This window comes from Trachemys scripta, chromosome 1 (genome assembly GCF_013100865.1).
Source record: "Trachemys scripta elegans isolate TJP31775 chromosome 1, CAS_Tse_1.0, whole genome shotgun sequence".
NCBI classification, from domain to species: Eukaryota; Metazoa; Chordata; order Testudines; family Emydidae; genus Trachemys; species Trachemys scripta.
In genome coordinates, this window is record NC_048298.1 from 345,954,547 (window position 1) to 345,976,109 (window position 21,563).

General features: G+C 51.0%; 1 protein-coding gene across 1 annotated transcript in view; it reads right to left on the reverse strand.

Moving 5' to 3' along the window:
* The window catches only part of ATG16L2 (autophagy related 16 like 2), a 56,336-nt gene that overhangs the window by 34,365 nt on the left and 408 nt on the right, over positions 1-21,563 (reverse strand). The window lies entirely within an intron of this gene.

Genomic DNA, 21,563 nt, shown 5'->3' on the forward strand with positions numbered 1-21,563 from the left:
GGCGCATGGCTGTAATGCAGTGCGACTAGGCCTGCTTATGGGTCATGCCTCCCAAAGGAAAGCATCCGCACCATGCATGGGCAAAGCAGGGAACTGGAGTCAAGATTCCTTGGTTCTGTTCCCAGCTCTGTTCAGGAATCTCTGCAGGATACTAAAAGTTGGGTGCCTGACTTATTGTTATTTGTATTAGTGTCGCGCCTACAAGACCAGGATCCACTGGGCTGCACAAACAAAGAGACAGTTCCTGCCCCATAGAGCTTGGGACACTCGGGTTTTCAGAGGCTCTAGGGGAAATCAGTGGGTGACAGGGCGTCCCGGCACATTTGGAAGTCAGGGACCAGCTGTTCCATGGTGCGTGCCCCAAAAATGGAGGGACCCAAAATCAGAGGCCACTTCTGAGAATTTCAACCTGAGTCTATCTAGACCTTGGTTCCCCCATTTGCAGACGGGGTTAATGGCAATGCACCTCACAGGGTCGGGGTGAGGTTTAAATGTTCGTGGAGCAGTCAGAGATCCTTGGGGAACAGCCCATCACCTCTAAGTACAGCCACGTTTTGTAACCAGTGTGTTAGTTGTGATCACACAGCAGCTCTTTTCACCACACAACCTTGACTCAACAGAGGTGTGTCCCAGCAGGCCATGCTGTTTATCGATGTGTGCTGGGAAACCCCCCGTAGCTTAGCAGGACACAGCATGCCTGGAAGACGCACACAGCACCCGGCACTGCACGCAGTTGGGAGGAAGGTGCAGCAACCAAACTGGTTACACAGGTGTAGTTCAGGTGTCAGACAAATAACTGGTTCAAGTTGGATACATCGGGGGGGGGGGGGGGGGGGGGGGGGGGGGGGGGGGGGGGAACAAACAAAACCACATGTTGCAGCCTAAGCTCCGGGACAGCAGATGTTTTGCTCTCCTGGTGACTAACCAAGCGTTAACCCTGCCACGCAGTTTCAAAGTCCACCTTGTCACCAGCTGTAAAAACAAGGAGGTGGACTTCATTTAGGTCGACCTACAGCCATCCCGGTAATTCAGTCGTTTGTTGGTGTCCACACAACCCTCCTCCTGCCACTGGAGTGTGTCCTCACCAGGAGTGTTTGTACCTACTAAAGTAGGGCATTGTGGGGCACTGACAGCCAAGCGTGGGGCACTGACAGTCATACGAGGCTCACTGCTGCAGCCCCCATCCACGCCCAAGTGACAGCCCCATGCTGTGACCCCGTTCGCCCCCGCTAAAGCTGAATTTCACATAGGGCGACCAGATGTCCCAATTTTATAGAGACAGTCCTGATTTTGGGGTCTTTTTCTTATATAGGCTCCTATTACCCCCCACCTCCGTCCCGATTTTTCACATGTGCGTAACTTTCACACTGCTATTGTCTCTGCAGAGCAGCGGCACTCCGACAGCTCTGGGAGCTCCGTTCCCCGGGCTCAGAGTGGGGAGCCCAGGCAGCGGCCCGGCTGGGAACTGGGAGCCGGGAAGTAGCCTGGTTCCCAGCAGGTGGCCGGAGCTGCCAGCCAGGCACAGGGTTCACAGCAGGGAACCTACCAGCCTTTCTTGTCAAGTCACAGCCGTGAAATTGACAAGAATTTTAGCCAACCGCCAGTGTAAGTAAGTGTCTCCAGGACACTGCGTGGCCCTAACTACACCGACAGAAGTCCCACGCCTCAGGCCATCTTGATTATCACTACAAAAGTTTTTTTTCTCCTGCTGATAATAGCTCATCTTAATTAATTAGCCTCTTAGAAGAATTGGTATGTCAACTTCCACCTTTTCATGTTCTCTGTATGTATATATATCTCCTCACTATCTGTTCCATTCTATGCATCCGAAGAAGTGGGCTGTAGCCCACGAAAGCTTATGCTCAAATAAATTTGTTAGTCTCTAAGGTGCCACAAGTACTCCTGTCCTCCTTCGTAAGTTTCTTGCTGGGGAATCTGATTAGAGGGAAAAGAATGAAATCTACCGGGCTTTGAGAAAACAGTTTGTCCAACAAGCTCTGGGGGGCTGAAGCTCTGACAATCCGACCAAGGGAGATTGCAGGAAACGGTGGGCGAGATTTTAAACATGTCACCAAAACAGCAAAACACACCAAGGAGTCCAGTACTCTAAATGCTGCCTTAAAATTAAAGCCAGGTGAGTAAGACGTGGTGGGTCCGATGTTACAAGCTATTTTTACACATGCATACACACAAACGAGAGGACTTAGCTCCATTTAGCCGTAGGTCTCAAAGGACACAAGTATTATTACCCTTAGTTTACAGATGGGGAAACTGAGGCAAGAGAGGGGAAGTGATTTGCCCAAGGTCACTCGGCAGAAGAGCCATGAAAAGACCCAGGTCTCCTGAGTCCCAGTCCAGGGTTCTATCCAGTAGACCTCGTTGTCAGAAATACCAGATTAGCAGTTCCCTGGACTGGCAAAGATGGCAAACCTGATCCCATGGGAAAAAGGATTCGAACAGGGATCTACCTCCTCTCCAGTGAGTGCCCCGACCAGTGTACTATGGGACGTACACAGTTGTTCCATTTTAATGATTAAATATTAATTCAGGCAGAAAGGAATGAGAATGACTCTACAGCCTAGTGGTGAGGGCAGTCACCTGAGGGGTGGTAGGTCCATAAGAACGTAAGAATGACCCTACTGGGTCAGACTAAAGGTCCATCTAGCCCAGTATCCTGTCTTCCGACAGTGGCCAGTGCCAGGTGCCCCAGAAGGAATGAACAGAACAGGGAATCATCAAGTGACTCATCCTCTGTTGCTCATTCCCAGCTTCTGGCAAACAGAGTCTAGGGACACCATCCCTGCCCATCCTGGCTAATAGCCATTGATGGACCTAGCCGCCATGAGTTTATCTAGTTCTTTTTTGAACCCAGTTATGGTCTTGGCCTTCACAACATCCTCTGGCAAGGAGTTCCACAGGTTGACTGTGCGTCGTGTGAAGAAATTCTGCCTTTTGTTTGTTTTAAACCTGCTGCCTATTATCCCAGCTCACATCCCTTCTCACGATCAGCCAGAGGTAGGACTTGAACCGGGGGGGGTCTCCCACCTCCTGGGTGAGTTCACAAACCACTGAGCTCTTACATCACTTTATGGAGCTGGGCCTTCAGCTCTCTGGCCCCCTTCTCTAAAACAGAGCCAAGGTTGCCTGCATCAAAGGGGGGTGGAGGATTCATTCCTTAGCCTCTCTGAAGAGTTGGCATGGCTCTTAAGCTTTCGGGACCCGATTGTGGGCTGCAGCCCAGCCTTCTCTGCTCTGGTCTAGTGCTGCAAAGAGGCCGGACAGCAGCTCTAGGGGAGACCAGAGGTGACACAGCTGGACCCTACTCACCAGCCTCCACAGAAGCTGCAAGCAGAGAGGCCAAGCCGCGGCAGGCAGGCAGGCGGGGCTGCAGCATGCTGGTAGATGGCCGTAGGGGTCAGTGCACTTTCGAGCAGGCCCTGGGCACAGAACGGGCCCCAGGATCAGCGAGCTCCCATCTCAGCTGTCCTCAGTGGAGGCTGGGTGGAGCCGAGAACGTGGCCTTTGATAGCAAAGCGCCAGAACGCATTAGACGATGAACCGCCCTTGCGATCAGTCGAAGGCGCGTGAGCCAGTTGTGGGTGCTGGGAGAGGAAGTCTGGCAGGAGGATCTCCCGTGGGTGCAGGGATAGTCACACATCAGCCCCTGCATCCTCCAGTGAAAGGAGGGACCACTCTGCTTGAAAATACCCCACCCAAGAAATGACACTTAGCTTTACCCACCTTCCAAGCCCTTTCACAAGCATGAGCTAATTAATCTTCAGCTCCCCTGTGAAATAAGCAAGCCCTGCATGCATTAGCATGGGAATCATTTCCCCCATTACCACAAGGCAGCCACCTCTGGTGTGGAATGTGGCAGCTGTTTGATAAAAGCACAGCTAGAGTTTAGGATAAGAAGGGAAGAAAAATCCCAATGCCAAATGCCGCTGACAGGGGAATCGGAGGTAGCAGAAGGTAACTAGCCAGGCTCCCCTGCTCTTGTGGCATGCGCCCGGGGGGGGGTCGATGCGCAGAGGTGGGTAGCACCCCCAGCAGCACAGCACCCTCTAGCACCCAACGGAGCAGTTTCTGCTGACAGCCGACGCGCGTCTCTCAGTCTGTGCCTGGCGTGGGGCTGGAGCCTTAGGCAGAAAACCCTGGGTGCCCTGCCCCACAGCCTGCCCCGGCTCCTCTCGACTCCACCGGGAACCGGATCAGCTGGGAGCGAGCTGGCTGCTTTCAAATGCGGCTGGCTCTGCTCCGGGCAGCTCTTTGTTCCACAGCGTTTCCTCTTCGGCCCTCGTGCTGCAGTCTCAGCCCGGCCCCAATCCAGATTTCCTGCAGGGCAGGGCAGGGCAGGGCTTTCCCCTCCTACACCGCTGGCCCCTGGCTCTCATGCTCCCCTGCCCTCTGGGTCCCATGGCAGTGCCAGTCTGTGTCCTCTCGCCGATGGCCCTGCCTGCCCCAGCATGCTGGGGGTGAGCGCCCCTCCTCACTCTGCTGGTGGTGCAGCTCCATCCGCCGTGCAAAGCGCACAGGTGTTTCATCCAGACCCGCTCCAAGCGGGTCACGGGTGCAAATGCACTCACTCACACTCCGTGGCTGCCACACATGCCCAGACACAGCGACGGTTTATAGCTCTGACCCTTGGGTTTCAACCATAACCTCAAATCCAGCCAACGCTTCTTCCTGCTGAGGCAAGTTCTAATCCGAGTCCCCTGCCGCTTTCCGGGGGGGGATATTGCAGAGATCTTAAAAGCCCACATCCGGTCGGCCTGCTGTGGATGCCACAGACCCTAGGGCACGGTTCACAGAAGGTTTACTCTGGACTTCTTAAGCAAGTTTCCCCCTCCTGTCACTGCTGTCCAGCATGCTGGCTACCACGCTCCACCCCAGAAGCGGCTGCATTTCAGCGTTGTCGTACACATAAAGCTCATGCGGTACTTTGGGCTCCATCAGGATGGGTTTGCGGGGGATGTTCATAGAGCATAAAATATGACCTGACAATCCAGTCCTGCTCAGATCTCCCCCGTGCTTGCGAGCAAGACTCACGGCGTTACAGTGATGCTATCCTGTGCTGTATATGGCCCTGCCCGTGCTATGGCTTTTAACTGAGTTTGCGACCAGCTGATAACACGGCTGGCCCAAAGCGCGGCTTCCCTCTTCACCCAGTGTGGTTTGAGCCGTCTATGATCTTACCCCAGGCCCACCCCCATAGTATCTGAGCATTTTCCACCGAGCCCAGAACAGAGCCCAATGGAACCCTACTTGAGACCTCCCTCCACTCCGACATCCTTCATTAAGAGTTACTCACGGTTTGTATCCACTTAATGGTAGTTCTACTGAGCCTGCATTTCTCTAGCTTATCTATCAGCATGTCATGTCAAAAACCTTGCTAAAGGCCAGGTATATTATGTCCACCGCATTCCCCCATCCACCAAACCAAAGAAGGAAATTGAGCTGGTTTGGCATGCTTTGTTCTTAGTAAATCCATGCTGGCTGCTAGTGATCACCCCTTCATCCTCCAGGTATTCGCACATTGAATGTTTTATACATTGCACTAGTAGCTTCCTAGGTATCAAAGTCAGGCTGACTGGTCTATAGTTTCCTGGTTCCTCCTTTTAAAAGATGGGCACTACGTTAGCCTTTCTCCGGTCTTCCGGGACCTCTCCCGTCATCCATGAGTTTGCAAATATTACTGCCAGTGGCTCCAAGATTTCTTCAGCTAATTCCGTCAGCACCCTGGGGTGAATCGCATCTGGCCCTGCTGACTTGAAGTCATTCAAATTAGTCAGAAGATCTGACGTGTTCTTCACATCTGCATCCCTTCCCCTTTATTGTCTATGGTAACCTCGCTAGTCGGCCAGTCGCGTTATTTTTTTGTGAAGCAAGGCAGGCACGGAGCAGCTCTGCCTTCCTATCATCTTCCGTTACCAGCTCACCTTCTCCACTAAGAAATCACACGGCGCTGCTCCTCCAGGCTAGCTGAGTTCCAAGCAGTGCCAAGCGGCTGGGGAACGAGAGGAAGGTGAGGCCGACGGCCTGATTTGCAGAGGTGCTGAGCACTGCTGGGGGAGCACCGCCCCTCTCAAAAATGACAGGCCAGGAGACGACGAGCATCTCTGGCAGGTCGCCCTCCTGGAGCTCAAGGTTCCAGTTCTCCCGCAGGCTGCACCTGCCCGGAGGTGCTGTCGAGTTCTTAAGGCACTGGGGACACATCGGATCCCCGGACCTTAGGGTTACCATACGTCCGGATTTTCCCGAACACGTCCAGCTTTTTGGACGTCAAATCCCCGTCCGGGGGGAAATCCCAAAAAGCCGAACACGTCCGGGAAAATAGGGAGGGGCCGGCGCCGCTGGGTGCTGGGCCGGGGGGCGGGCCGGGGGCCGGGGCCGGGCAGGGCGCCAGGGGTGCTGGGCTGGGCGCCGGGGGTGCCGCTCGGTTGGGGTGGAGGGGTGGCAGACTGGGCCGCGCCTCCTCCCTCCATCCCCCCACCCCCCCGCTTACCTGCTGCCTGCTTCAGGCTTCCCGCGAATCAAATGTTCGCGGGAAGCAGAGGAGGGGGCGGAGTTGGGGCGGAGACTTTGGGGAAGAGGTGGAGTTGGGGCCGGGGCCCTGTGGAGTGTCCTCCTTTTGGACACTCAAAATATGGTAACCCTGCCGGACCCACAGCCACTAGCCAGTCCCTGACTGAATGATGCTTCTAGAGACAGTTTTCAATGCTCTGCAGAAAAGACCTGGGTGACAAGGCAGGGGCCTAACGGCATTGGGGGGACAGCCGGGCCTGTGGGTGCGTGGGAGGTGGGTTGGAAGCTTTCCCTGGGGGGTGGGGGCTTGGTGCCAGAACTTGAAATGAGCAGAGGGATTGAAAGGGCTGAATCATTGCGTTTCCGGGTTGCACAAAAGACCTGGAACGTTGGGCTTTGTTTCTCGTTTGCAAAATATAACGAGGCAGCAAAATCCAAACAAAAGACTGCGGCTAAGCCAGCCAGTTCCCAAGACATGGAATCTCCCAATGCAGCCACGCCCGGTTCACCCCAAAAAGGCCCTCGCGCTCAAAGCTTTGGAATGATTTCTTCGGGGGCTGACGTCCGGCGGCAGTCGCTCCACACGGCCCGGACGTCACCATTCTCACCCGCTGACCCCTAAGAGCAACTGTGAAGGAATAACGCCCCCATCCAGATCAGAAGTCTGGTGGGATCTCGCGCCCACACAGCTATGAAAAGACCGTGGCTGTTTAGAGCTGCACAATAAATTCAGGAGAGCTGGCCCGGGAAGAACAAGGGCTGAGATTTGAACTATGTTTCAAACCAGAGACCTAGGCCGCTAAGGCACGCACAGGCACTGAGCCTGAGCGACCTAACCCCGACCCTTTGCCCTGGCTTGGCATTGGCCCATCATGAGATCAGTGGCACCACGTGATCAGTATTGCAGAGAAAAATGAGTGGCACCCCGGGGAACCAGGCCTAGCCCAACACTGGTCTGAGGAATGACATAACTTGTCACTAAGGCTGGAGAGAGGCACTGACCAGCACAGGTACCCTCAGGCCTGAGCAGATGGAGAGGACCACGCAAGGAGAGAACTAAGATGGTGACCATCCACCCACCAATGGCTACATTGAGATCCACCCCCATCACAAGGAAGGACTGCAGAGCAGACATTGGCTTCTCCTCTGCCCCGAGTTACCGCTGAGCTAAGAGCCCTGTTCTCTCTGCAGCAAGAGAGTCTAAATACACAAGAGGTGAGGTGCTTGGAGATCATGGGCATCGCTGGGATGAAGGGAAGTTGCCCCCAGAGTTTTCTACAAACATCGAGACCCAGAGTCACCAACTATCACAAAATAGGTCGGATCTTCCTGACCATCAAAGGTCTATCGGATGGAGACAGTGATTAAGAGGTCTTGGTTTATATTATGGGCATCATCCTGTTAAGATGCAAACATGACAGCATCATCAGGCGGAATCCAATTATTTTACCCTACTGGGTGCACACAAACAGAAATTTCAGCTAAACCCCAAGGAAGCCGGAATGAGAACAAGTTCAACCTCCCCGTTTCTTTGGTGCCTTTCATTCCAAAGGAGATTACACACCATGCATCCTCTGACACTGCACCCCACATTCTTCACAGTGATATTATGATGTGATTATGACATAATGATGATGTATTGTATGCAAGATAAGTCATGTGAGGTGTCATTGGAAAATGTATGCTTTGCAGAATGTGATTATTCTATCTGTAGGCATGTATCATTTTTGTATCTGAAGTTCTGAATATTAACTACGTATCTGTATTTCAAATGTAGTTACACTTGCGTAACGCCCACTGGACAAGATGCCCTCAGTCTAATAGTTGGTTGGGAAGGGCCTATTCAGGGCAATGAGTCATTAGGAAAAGACAATAGGCCTTAGGAGAGGCATATCTCCCACCTGGAATGGCTGCTATGATTCTACAAGGACATGTGATGAGACCATGTCTCTAGACTCCATCTTGGGATGTCAGTATTTTTCCAGAAGCTGGTCTGGGAACCAAGCTTTGGGAACAAAGGGCTCCTGCCAGATGCAAAAGCATATAAGGCAGGAAGCGACATCATCTGGGGTTCTTCACTCCCCACACAAGACGACTCCTGGAAGCACCTGAGAAACAAAGACTGAACTGGGGGAAGTGCTGGACCCAGGCTAAAGAGATTTTATGGAACACCTGGGGATTCCAAGCTGCAAAACAAGTGCAGTTTGCCCCTTAAGAATCTGCAGCCTGCTTGTATCATCTCCTAGGGTGAGAATCTGCTCTTCACATCCAATCTATTTAGTAACTTAAGCTTAGTTTTCGTTTATTTGCTACGTAATCTGCTTTGATCTGTTTGCTAGCCCTTATAATCACTTAAAATCTATCTTTTGTAGTTAATAAACTTGTTTTTGCTTTATCTAAACCAGTGAGTTGGAGTGAAGTGTGTGGGAATCATAACTCGGGGGCAAAAGGCTGTTGCATATTCCTCTCCTCATTGAGGGAGGGGGCAAATTTTATGAGCTTATGCTTCATGGTTCCCTGTGCAGCCCAAGATGGTATAATTTGGGGTTTATACTCCAGAGGGGGCATGTGTCTGAGGAGCTGGGAGTATCCTTACCAATGCAGGGGCTGGTCAGAGATTCTGCTTGTAACTGCATCTGAGTGTGCCCCTACCTGTATGTATGCTGGTGAAGGGCTTTGTAGCTTGTCACAGCAGTGCAGTGGGAGAGGGAGCCCACGCTGGTGGGTCATAGAATATCAGGGTTGGAAGGAACCTCAGGGGATCATCTAGTCCAACCCCCTGGTCAAAGCAGGACCAACCCCAACTAAATCATCCCAGCCAGGGCTTTGTCAAGCCAGGCCTTAAAAATCTCTAAGGAAGGAGATTCCACCACCTCCCTAGGTAACCCATTCCAGTGCTTCACCACCCTCCTAGTGAAATAGTTTTTCCTAATATCCAACCTAAACCTCCCCCATTACAACTTGAGACCATTACTCCTTGTTCTGGGTCATGGGGCTCAGTGGTACCCCAGTTCCAGGTGGCACCCGGGGGGGAACCCATCACACATCCGTTCTGGGACTGTGTCAATCATGCTGAAATGCAACCACCTCTGCGGTGGAACACAGCAGCTGTATGTTACATCGCCCAAGGTCATTCCTCTCTCCCCTTGGGGTTTACACCCAGCAGATCCTGGTTTGGTATCGTCATGCTACACTCATGTTGGCTGCTATTACCAAATTCCTAGAGATTAAATTGGAGGCGTGCTTCATTTATCAGCTGTGTCGTGGGCGGGGGAGGGGTGTGCGTGCAGTGTGGTGTCTCCTCCCAAAGCTGGTTGGGTTCCTTTGAAGTGTCCATCACTGCTCCAGTGCTTTGGTAAACGTATCGAATTCTTTATGGGATGGTGGATCAAATACAAATCTTCCCCGTGCACATCTTTTCCCATTGGCACGTTGTTACTTCCAGCCAAGTGACACGACATGCCACCTCTGCCCACCTGCCGGCAGTCTCAGCAAAGGTGCCAATGGCCGAATGGACCATGGGACTTGTACTAACCTCTGAGCCAGAGAGGTGATGCCACCAGGTGAGGGTGAGGCACACTATGCCCATCCACTGGCTCTGCCGTCTCAGCCCCATGAACCAAGCTACTTGTCTTCATTTTCAAGGCCCTTCCCAGCCTATCCCCACCCAGCATCTCTCAGATGCTACTGAGTCATCGACCCCTGCCTCCCATCAGCCCATGATGTCAGCCGGCCTCAGACACTTGTTACATTTCGAAACAAGCACCTTCGTGCTTTCTCCCCTACTGCCCCACACGCTGGGGAGGAGCTCGCCGGAAAGGTCCACAAAGCCGGCTCATGGTTTGCCTTGCGATCTCTTCTCAAAACTCCCCTTTGCCATGCTGCTGGCCTGATCCCACCACCGCCCGTCACGCTGACCAGCACTGGCTCATTTTCTGGCACCCATCTGTTGTCTCTTATCTGATACCACAACTGCAAACTCTTTGAGGTAGGGATGGTGTCACGGAGTGTGGGGGAGTCAAGGCCCTGCACCCTTCTCTTCCTGAGATTCACCGTGACTCTCAGCCAGCCAGTAAAACAGAAGGTTTATTAGATGACAGGAACACAGTCCCAAGCAGAGCATGTAGGTACAACCAGAACCCCTCAATCAAGTCCTTCTGGGGGGTTTAGGGAGCTTAGCCCCCAGCTTGGGGTTCCCTGCGTTGCACCATCCAGCCCAAACTGAAACCAAACCAAAACTCCTCCCGCAGCTCCTCTCTTCCCCCTCCCACCAGCTCCTCCTCTCCTTTGTTCAGTCTCCTGGGCAGAAGGTGTTATTTCTCCCAACCCCCCTCCTGGCTCAGGTTACAGCTCAGGTAGCTTCCTTCAAGGGAAGTCCCCCATCCCCAATGCAACCCCCTTGCAACATTCCCAGGTCCAATCTGCCCCGCTCCCTGCTCCGTCACAGATGGTCTTTTTGTTCCATGTTTGTACAGCGCCTGGCACAATGGGGTCCTGATCCACGACGCCAAACCTAGACCTACGGTAAATACAGACAATAAGGACAGTGACAGAGGAGTGGGAGTAGCCCAAGTGGTTTGGGCTGTACTAGTTCTCTAGCTAAACAGATCTTCTAGGTGTCCAGGGTGTTTTCCAACAGCACTAAATACCACTCACTTTACCAAAACCCACCAATTGCATGGGCCTGATAAAAGTGCACCCCATTGATTGAAATCACACATTAGTGAAGCCAGGGGCTGACATGAAGAACAGACTGTGTTTTTAAGTCTTCTCCAAAGTGTGTGTGTGTGTGTGTGTTAGTTTAAGGCCCTGTCTCCAAGCACTGACACTGTGCTAGGAACAAGTGGTATAAAAACATGCTATGTGCTGTGCTTAACATGGTTACAAAGGGGAGAAGGCTTTCCTGTCTACACTGATCAGGGAGACGTGACTAGAACCCTGTGAGTGACATCTGTGGGTTAAACCTGGTTATGGCTTTAATGTGACTGCTTTGCTTTTCTGACCCACACCAGTAGAAGGGAATGCATCACCCCAGCCACTGCATCAGCTCCCCACTGAACACCATCAGAGATCATAAAGCCAGATGGGATTGCAGGGGGCATCTGCTCGGACCTCCTGCATAACACAGGCCTTACTCTGGTTTTGAACCAGAGCAGATCTCTTAGAAATACTCCAATCTTGATTTTAAAATGGCCAGTGAATTCACCACAACCCCTGGTAAATGGTTCCAATGGTTGATTATCTCACTGTTAAAAATTTCAACCTTATTTCCAGTCTGAATTTTGCCTGGCTTCCACTTCCAGCCACTGGATCTTGTTAGACCTTCATCTGCTAGACTGAAGAGCCCTCTGTTATCAAATTCCTGTCCCCCATGTAGCTACTTATAGACTGTGATCAAGTCACCCCTTAACCTGCTTTCTGTTGCGATATATAGATCGAGCTTCTTGAGTCTCTCACTATCAGGCAGGTTTTCCAATCCTTCGATCATTCTCGTGGCTCTTCTCTGAACCTTCTCCAATTTATCAACATCCTCCTTGACACGTGGGCACCAGACCTGGACACGCCATTCCCGCAGTGGTCAACCCGCTGCCAAATACAGAGTAACCAAAGTCCTGATCCTAATAGTCAAGCTCTACATGAGAGATGCCTCTCCCTTCCCAGCCATGATTTTCCATTGCATCTGCCTTCCGGGGAGCGAATGAATGATCAGCCATAAGACTGAGGCTCAGGAGAGCTGGCTATGAAGATCTCTTGGCAGCCAGTCCATGGTGTAGCACTCCCTTCCCTTCCCGAGGTGACCACAAAGCTCAGAGCTTACAGACCCAAGTGCAATATACATCTATGCCCCCCAGCATTCCCTCCGCAGTACGTCTCCGCAACACCTATGCCACGTTCACCCCGCACTTCTCTAGGACATGCTTTGGCCCTGAGACCATCCTCTCTGCAGCAGGGGCAGAGCTTAATTTTAGAAGCTTTTACTGAGGTTCCACCACTGGACACCTTCCACCACCACCAGCCATCAGTCAACCACAAACCAGCAGAAACCAGCCCTGTTCACTAACCAGCCTCCCCACTCCTAAAGGGCAGGTAGAAGGTCGATGGCACAAATACATCTTATTTAGTGGCCGCAGCCTCATCAATCTTAACCAGGATGGACAAGGGCCCTCCAATGAGAGCCAAGAGTTTCAACACCCCCCTGCTTTTCCCCCCACAGAGCCAGTTCGAGTAAACCCAGTTAGGCTCCTCCAGCTGGTCTCCACTGGCCTCTGTGGATTTTTGCTGGAGGCCAGAAGCCACCAGCAGCTCCAGATCCTTGTTGCTCTGTCCCAAGTTCTAGCTGCCAACCAGAACCAGCTGAAAATTTCCCACCAGGGCAGGAAGAGTCAGCGGATTCTAACTCCCATGGCCAATCAGAAAGGCTTCATATCTCAGGCAACTGGGTCCTAGACCTAATAGAGCAGCGGTCCCCAAACTTTTCAGGGTCGCCCCAGAGTCGGGAGCAGGGAGGCCAAGGGCAGGGGGCCGAGGCTGGGGGCAGGTCTGGGGCCGGGAACGGAGCCACCGGCAGCGGCTGAGGATAGGGGTAGGAACAGGGCTGGGAGCGGAGCTGCAGCCGGGCCGTGGTGGGGGCCAGCAGCTGGGCCTGCAGCTGGGTGCGGAGCTGGGCGGGGGACGGGACCAGGTGCAGGGCCGTGGCTGGGGGCAGGGCTGGGTGGCGCTTTCTCCCTGCCTCCTGTGGGGGGCTGGCCTGGGTCCCACCACGCACCCTGGAATCATAGAATCATAGGATTTGAAGGGACCTCAAGGGGTCGTCTAGCCCAGGCCCCGGCACTTGTGGAAGGACTAAGTATAATCTAGACCACCCCTGACAGGTGTTTGTCCAACCTGCTCTTAAAAATCCCCAATAACGGAGATTCCACAACCTCCCTAGGCAATTTATTCCAGTGCTAAACCACCCTGACAGGATGTTTTTTCTAATGTCCAACCTAAACCGCCCTTGCTGCAATTTAAACCCATTGCTTCTTGTCCTACCCTGAGCTGTTAACAAGAACAATTTTTCTCTGTCCTCCTTGTAACAACCTTTTATGTACTTGAAAACTGTGATCATGTCCCCTCTCAGTCTTCTCTTCTCCAGACAGAACAAATCCAATTTTTTCAATCTTCCCTCATAGGTCATGTTTTCTAGACCTTATATCATTTTTGTTGCTCTTCTCTGGACTTTCTGCACTTTGTCCACATCTTTCCTGAAACATGGTGCCCAGAACTGGACACAATACTCCAGTTGAGGCCTAATCAGCGCAGAGTAGAGCAGAAGAATTACTTCTTGTGTATTGCTTACAACACTCCTACTAATACATCCCAGAATGATGTTTGCTTTTTTTGCAACAGCGTTACACTGTTGACTCATATTTAGCTTGTGGTCCACTATGACCCCAGATCCCTTTCCACAGTACTCCTTCCTAGGCAGTCATTTCCCATGTTGTATGTGTGCAACTGATTGTTCCTTCCTAAGTAGAGTACTTTGCATTTGTCCTTATTGAATTTCATCCTATTTACTTCAGACCATTTCTCCAGTTTGTCCAGATCATTTTGAATTTTAATCCTATCCTCCAAAGCATTTGCAACCCCTCCCAGCTTGGTATTGTCCGCAAACTTTATAAGTGTTCTCTCTATGCCATTATCTAAATCATTGATCAAGATATTGAACAGAACCGATCCCTGCAGGACCCCACTCGTTATGTACTTCCAGCATGACTGTGAACCACTGATAACTACTCTCTGGAAACGGTTTTCTAACCAGTTATTCACCCACCTTATAGTAGCTCCATCTAGGTTGTATTTCCCTAATTTGTTTATGAGAAGGTCATGTGAGACAGTATCAAAAGCCTTATTAAAGTCAAAATATACCACGTCTACTGCTTCCCCCCATCCACAAGGCTTGTTACCCTGTCAAAAAAAGCTATCAGGTTGGTTTGACACGATTTGTTCTTGACAAATCCCTGTTGACTGTTATTTATCACCTTATCTTCTAGGTATTTGCAAATTTATTGCTTAACTATTTGCTCCAGTATCTTTCTGGGTACAGAAGTTAAGCTGACTGGTCTGTAATTCCCCAGGTTGTCCTTATTTCCCTTCTTATATATATACTTGCCCTTTTCCAGTCTTCCGATGTTCCTCTTTGCTCCCCCCCCCCCTTGGGGACCTCTGTAATAGAGCACAGTCAACAGCTTGAGCTGGAGCCAGGAGCAAAGAGGGAGCAAGGGCAGAGCATAGAGCAGCAGAGTTCATTGCGTTTACGGCAACTTGGGCCTTCCAAGAGGTGAGCCAGTGGGAAGTAGCTGATGTTTGACTCCTTTCCAAGCCACTCCCTGGCACGGTGCCCTCAGTAATGCACTGGTCTCAAGTTGCAGTGGGGGAGGTCTAGGTTGGATATTAGGAAACACTATTTCACTAGGAGGGTGGTGAAGCACTGGAATGCGTTACCTAGGGAGGTGGTGGAATCTCCATCCTTAGAGGTTTTTAAGGCCCGGCTTGACAAAGCCCTGGCTGGGATGATTTAGTTGGGGTTGGTCCTGCTCTGAGCGGGGAGCTGGACTAGATGACCTCCTGAGGTCTCTTCCAACCCTAATCTTCTATGATTCTACAATGCAGCCTGGACGTTGTGGATCTACATAGGAGAGGAATGGAAAGACACCTCCGATGGAAAGACAAGCTGCGTATTACAGCCATCACCTGGTGTGACGTTATTGACATAAACCGGGACCGTATAGATCATTGTTGCAACCAAGGTCCTGTAGTGGCACCCAAATCTTGTATAAAGGGGGTCAAATGGGGTGTCTAGGACAAGGTTATGGTTTACTGGTTATGATTATGCTGTCTATATGTGTGTATCAGTTTTGTAGTTGAAGTTATGAATATTGGCTCTATACTGTCTGTATGGTGAATATTGGCTCTATACTGTCTGTATGGCAAACTTATGCTATGCTTCTGGGTGACATCCCAGACAAACTGAGATTAGCTCTGCCTTGCCTGCTTGATGGCCCATTAAGGACCACCAGCGATACAATGGACCCATTGAGAGAAGGCAGATACGCCTTGTAACTCAGCAAAGTATGCAGGAACTGGCCCATGTGACTCCAGACTCCATTTTTGCTGTAATTTTCCACAGTAAGGACAAAGAGGTGTACTTACACCTGGAAAAGACTATATAAGGCTGATGCCCCATCTCCATCTGGTCTTCAATCCTGCTTCATACCTCTGGAGGAACTTTGCTACAAGCTGAAGCTTTGAACAAAGGACTGAGGACCCATCCCAGCGGGGGATGTATTCCAGAGACTTGATTTGAACCTGCAGTTTATTCCATCGCTGCTGCAAGCCTGATCCAAGAACTTTGCCATTACTGTATGTAATTGATTCCATTTAACCAATTCTAACTCTCATCTCTATCCTTTTCCTTTTATGAATAAACCTTTAGATTTTAGATTCTAAAGAATTGGCAACAGCGTGATTTGTGGGTAAGACCTGATTCGTATATTGACCTGGGTCTGGGGCTTGGTCCTTTGGGATCAGGAGAACCTTTTTCTTTTACTGGGGTATTGGTTTTCATAACCATTTGTCCCCATAACGAGTGGCACTGGTGGGAGTACTGGGAAACTGGAGTGTCTAAGGAGATTGCTTGGGAGACTTGCGGTTAGCCAGTGGGGTGAGACCGAAGTCCTCCTAGTCTGGCTAGTTTGGTTTGCCTTAGGGGTGGAAAAAACCCCAGCCTTGGGCTGTAACTGCCCTATTTGAGCAATTTGTCCTGAGTTGGCACTCTCAGTTGGGTTCCGCCAGAACCGCATTGTCACACCTGGGCTCAGCTGTGACAATGAAAACCAGCCTGTTAAAAAAGGGCACTTCCCATTGGGTTCTGAGTCACTTTCCAGAGGCTACACAGCAAAGCAATATTGCATAAGCTGATGGGGGATGTCAAAATTCATGCTCCCTGACTTGGGTCTCGGATAGAGAAGTGTTACTGAAAACGAAAGAAAAAAATTCATCCCCACAGAAGGAAGAGAATAACTATTAAGTTAAAGCAGAATAAACCTCAGTGCATGAAACATATTTACGTGACCTAGAGAGACCTTTTTTTCCCCTTTGAAACATAGGAGTTGCTGTATCGTGTACAGAGTAATGGTTTGTGTCATCTCCATCAGCAACTAATGCCGGACGCCCCTGAGAAAAGCACAATCCCCCTATAACGCACCCAACTGTGAGGCACTATAAGAAGTGTCTTCTCAGCCAACGAGGCAGGGATCACTTTGGGACCTGAAGCAGGAGACTGGCCTGCAGGGTCTGAGAAAGACCAGCAAGAGCTGGAGACAGGTGGCGACCCTCTTCCTGAATGTGGGACAGCATTGAATTTTAAATCCCTCTCCCTGCATTTTTAACTCCATCAGACTGTAGGTTAAGGTGGGAGAGACGGCAAGGGGATTGTATTACTTCATCCTTTGCAATTCTATAGAGAATTTATTGGGGGATCTCAAAAGACCTGACAGCACCAGTGACCCAGTCTAGATGAACCAAGAGAATTGGGAGTTAGAAACTCCCGAGTTCTAATCGTAATCCGGCCTCGGGGAAGTCACTTCAAGTCTGTGTCTCATTTTCCCCCGCCTGTCCAAACATGAACTAGTTCAGTTTTACAACACCCCTGTGACTGTCAGACTCAAAAGCAGCACACGCTTGTAAAAGTACGGTCATTTCACAGAGGTGGAAACTGACATCAAAAAACTTACGAGACTGTCCAGAGTCACATCGGCAAAGTCAATGGAAGAGCTGGAAAGAGAACCCAGGAGTCCTGGCCTATACTGTAACCCTGTCCTACTACAATGGGATAGATCCATCGTATCTGTCCCGTTACTGTAATATTTGAGCAGCTCACAACCTGTGATGTACTTAGCCCACGGGGCAGTAGCGAGGGTAAGTGCTGTTAGTCCTGCTTTACACATGGGAAAGTGAGGCGCGGAGGGACTAAAGCCCATTTCCCCAACAGTACTTGAAATCAGTGGTCGTTAGAAGCCTGAACACCTTCGTGGACCTGGGCCTAACTGACCTGCCCGAGTCTCTGGCAGAGCAGGGAACTTAACCCAAGGCTCCCGGGTCCCAGGCTAGCTCCCTAACCATTGCACCATCCTTCCTCTCTGGAAATCGGCCTCCTGGAACTGCACCTCCAGGCCTAGAGGCTTTGTCCTCCGATTCCCTGGCTGGCAGATTGGCAGCTGATCTTCTTCCGTCTCTCCTCCAGCTAGAGCTAGAAACGGAGAGAGAGAACGAACTCCCATAGGGTAGACAGACTGGAGGAGAAGAGTTTCAGAGGGGAATAAATGAGGGCTTTTCCCCCATTATGATTCTGGCTGCGTTTGTTGTTAGGAGTGGGTTTTCCCTGCTCTTTTCTGTGTTTTAGCCCCGTGCCATCCCCAAAGTGAAGGATACCTGATTTACTGTACCCCCGACCCCTCTCTCTTACTAACCCCCAGGGCACAGAGTCAGAGGGCAAAGCAAAAAACAGGAATAATAACGAAACCTTGTCTACGCAACAAGAACGACCTGTTGCTGAAAACAGGCATGGCGGGGGTGGGGGTGGGGGCGGGGTGAGCCGAAGCAGCGTTGAACCGGATTTAGATACAAGGGCAGACCAGAGCAGGCTTCAGTGCTTCACCAGTGCCTACATCTGTTGTCAGCAATACAGTGTTTGTATAGAGCAGACCAGTCTGCATCAGACTGACACAGCCTCCCCTTCGGAGAAGGAGCAGAAAGCGAAAGCGCACCCAGACATTCCCTGCCAATCTCAAAACCCACGTGTCAAGGAAAGAGCTGTGTTCTCCCAAGACCCTTCTTCCAAGGCTCACAATCTCACCATCCTTGCAGAGGATACTAGAGCGCATGGTTTTCTTGACACATACTGTACACGCTCTTGATTTGGTTCTGAAGCGTGATGCAGAAAGTTAGGGTGAAACCAGGATCAGAAATGCAGCTGAAGGGCCTGCAAAGCACTTGGAGGGGAAAGGTACAAATGTAAAGACTTATTAGCAATGGGAAAGGTTATAGTCACCTTTGACCCAAAGCAGCCATTTAGCAGAGGTGAGGACGTGAGAAACATTGGACGCCCGTCGGAAAAGCATAAAGCAGATACAGTAACTCCTCGCTTAACATTGTAGTTCTGTTCCAGAAAAATGCGACTTTAAGCGAAACCATGTTAAGCGAATCCAATTTCCCCATAAGAATTAATGTAAACAGGGTGGGTTAGGTTCCAGGGAAATTTTTTTCGCCAGACAAAAGACTATATTTTACACACACACACACACACACACACACACACACACACACACACACACACAGAGTATAAGTTTTAAACAAACAATTTAATACTGTCCACAGCAATGATGATTGTGAAGCTTGGTTGAGGTGGTGGAGTCAGAGGGTGGGATATTTCCCAGGGAATGCCTTACTGCTAAATGATGAACTAGCACTCGGCTCAACCCTCAAGGGTTAACACATTGTTGTTAATGTAGCCTCACACTCTACAAGGCAGCACAAATGGAGGGAGGGGAGACAGCACGGCAGAGAGAGACAGAGACACACACTGTGTGCGTGCGTGCGTGTGTGTGAGAGAGATGCGCATTGCCCCTTTAAGTATGCTGACCCTACTCTAAGTTCATTGCCTTTTTGAGTAGATCAGCAAGTTGAGACAGCAGCTGCTGCCAGCAAGCTCCCTCCATCCTGAGCCCTGTCGTGTCCCCCCACTGCTCTGTGGAGATGGTGTAAGCAGGGTGCAGGACCAGGGGGGAGGGGGACACCCTGACATTAGCCCCCCTCTGTCCCCGCCCCCCCACACAGCAAGCAGGAGGCTCCCGGGAGCAGCTCCAAGGCAGAGGGCAGGAGCAGCACATGGCAGTGGGGGGAGGGGCAGCTGAACTGCCGGCAACTGATAGCCTGCTGGGCGGCTGCCACACAGGGAACTTAGGGAAACGGGGAGCTGATGGGGGGCTGCCGGTCCACCCTGGTTCCAAGCCCCCACCAGCTCGCTCCAACGGGCTGCTCTTCCTGCAAGCAGTGGACAAAGCAGGCGGCTGCCAAACGACATTATAAGGAAGCATTGCACAACTTGAAACGAGCATGTTCCCTAATTGATCAGCAACGAAACAACGTTAACCGGGACGACGTTCAGTGAGGAGTTACTGTACAGCCATGGACATGAGCAAAGGAAAAGCCCTAATAATAATAATATTACCTTCCTCCTATATAGCACTTTTCATCAGCCGATCTCAAAGCTCTTTACAAAGGAGGTCAGTACCATTGTACAGATGGGGAAACTGAGGCACGGCGCTCCTCCAATCTATCTCCCTGAGACCAGGGCAGGGTTATTCCCCCAGGACCTTTAAAACTAGTCCATCCAACCCATCAAAGGTCACAAGGGTGGAGCTTCCACCACTTCCCCAAGGAGACTATCAATAGGAGACGGTTTCTGGGGAACCTGGCAGTCCCTGAACTTTGGGGAGGGCTTGGCCAGGAGACCTGGAGGGATCTGGGAAATGACGGTGTTATTTTGAATAGAAATATATATACATATATAGAAAATAACCTGCGGTTTAAACATTTGGAACTGGGCAAATGCAAGAATCCGATTCATACAGCTGTTCCCTAGCTATGTGATAGTGGGATTTTATCAGTCACCTTGAGTCACCCCCATACTGTTTATTAGACCCACTTCTTGCATCCTGACTTCAATTAGACCCTGATCCTGAAAATGTATCCATGGCGATTCAGGGGCACATCTGAACAGAGCTTCTTACCAGATCAAGGCCTGGGATATCAGCTCTTCAGGGCAGGGATTGCATCTATGCATTTGTACAGCACCTGGCACAATACGACACCAATCCTGACCGGGGAGCGTAAGGGCTGCTAGGTCAAATCAGTCCTAAGGTCCATCTGGTCCCATACCCTGTCACAGATTGTGGCTAGCGCTGGCTGCTTCAGAGGAAGGTGTAGCACCTGTTGCCCCATTAGGTCTCATTCCCGCCTCTAATACTTGGACATTGGATTGAGCCTTGAAGCATGAGATTTAATCTCCCTTCCAAGATGTTTGTTGCTGGCACAAGACGAGTAGTTGATAACAACCAGGAAGCTTTCTCTGATACGCAACCTTGAAATTGCCCCTCGGCTAATTTCATCCCTTTGCTTTTACTTTCACCTCCCTTTAACGCACTAAAGCAAGGAACAAGTCTCCTTTTTGACGCCAGGGTCGCAGTTCAGAGCAAGGTCAGCAGAACACTGATCTAACCACCCCTAAGGTTCCTTCTTCCACACACACCACGGAAGCTTTTCTTTTGGCTACGTGACATCTCGTTTATTTCATGGGGGGGATTCAGTGATTCCCGCTGCCCTCCAGAATGGGCATTTGACACACGCGCCAATGCACCAAATGCACAAACGACAAGAGTGGGGAGGACAAGGACGGCATCGGAGCTCACATTTACAAGTCAAAACAGAAGAGCAGAGTTAGGCACAAAACTCTGAGCAAACCACACTTCCTGGACAGAAAAGGGTTATTTATATTTTAAAGGCAGCTACAAAACAAATGACTCATCCAATGAGAGGCTGAGAGAAGGGGGAAGGGCCAGGACCGGGCTACACGACAGTTTGCTGGGTAACAAAAACTGAAGTGTGGCCTTATTCCTTTCCCTGCGTGATCACGCCTGGAACTGCTCCCCTGGTGCTCCAGCCATCATCTACACCCAGGGCTGCTCCTCCTTCAAATGCACCCACAAACCAGAGCTGCTGCGAGTCCTCCCCCTCCCCCAAATCAAGTACAACCCCCAGGCCTGCACCTACCCCTTTCCCTTCCCTCACTGCCTAAAATACACCCACCCCAGGGTCACACCTTCCCATCTGATCCCTCCCAATCACCCCCACCCCAAGTCTGCTCCTATCCCGAAGCAGGCAGCCCCCAGAGCTGCACCCCCCCCCCTCCAGGGCTCCAATGACCCCTGTCCCCCCCC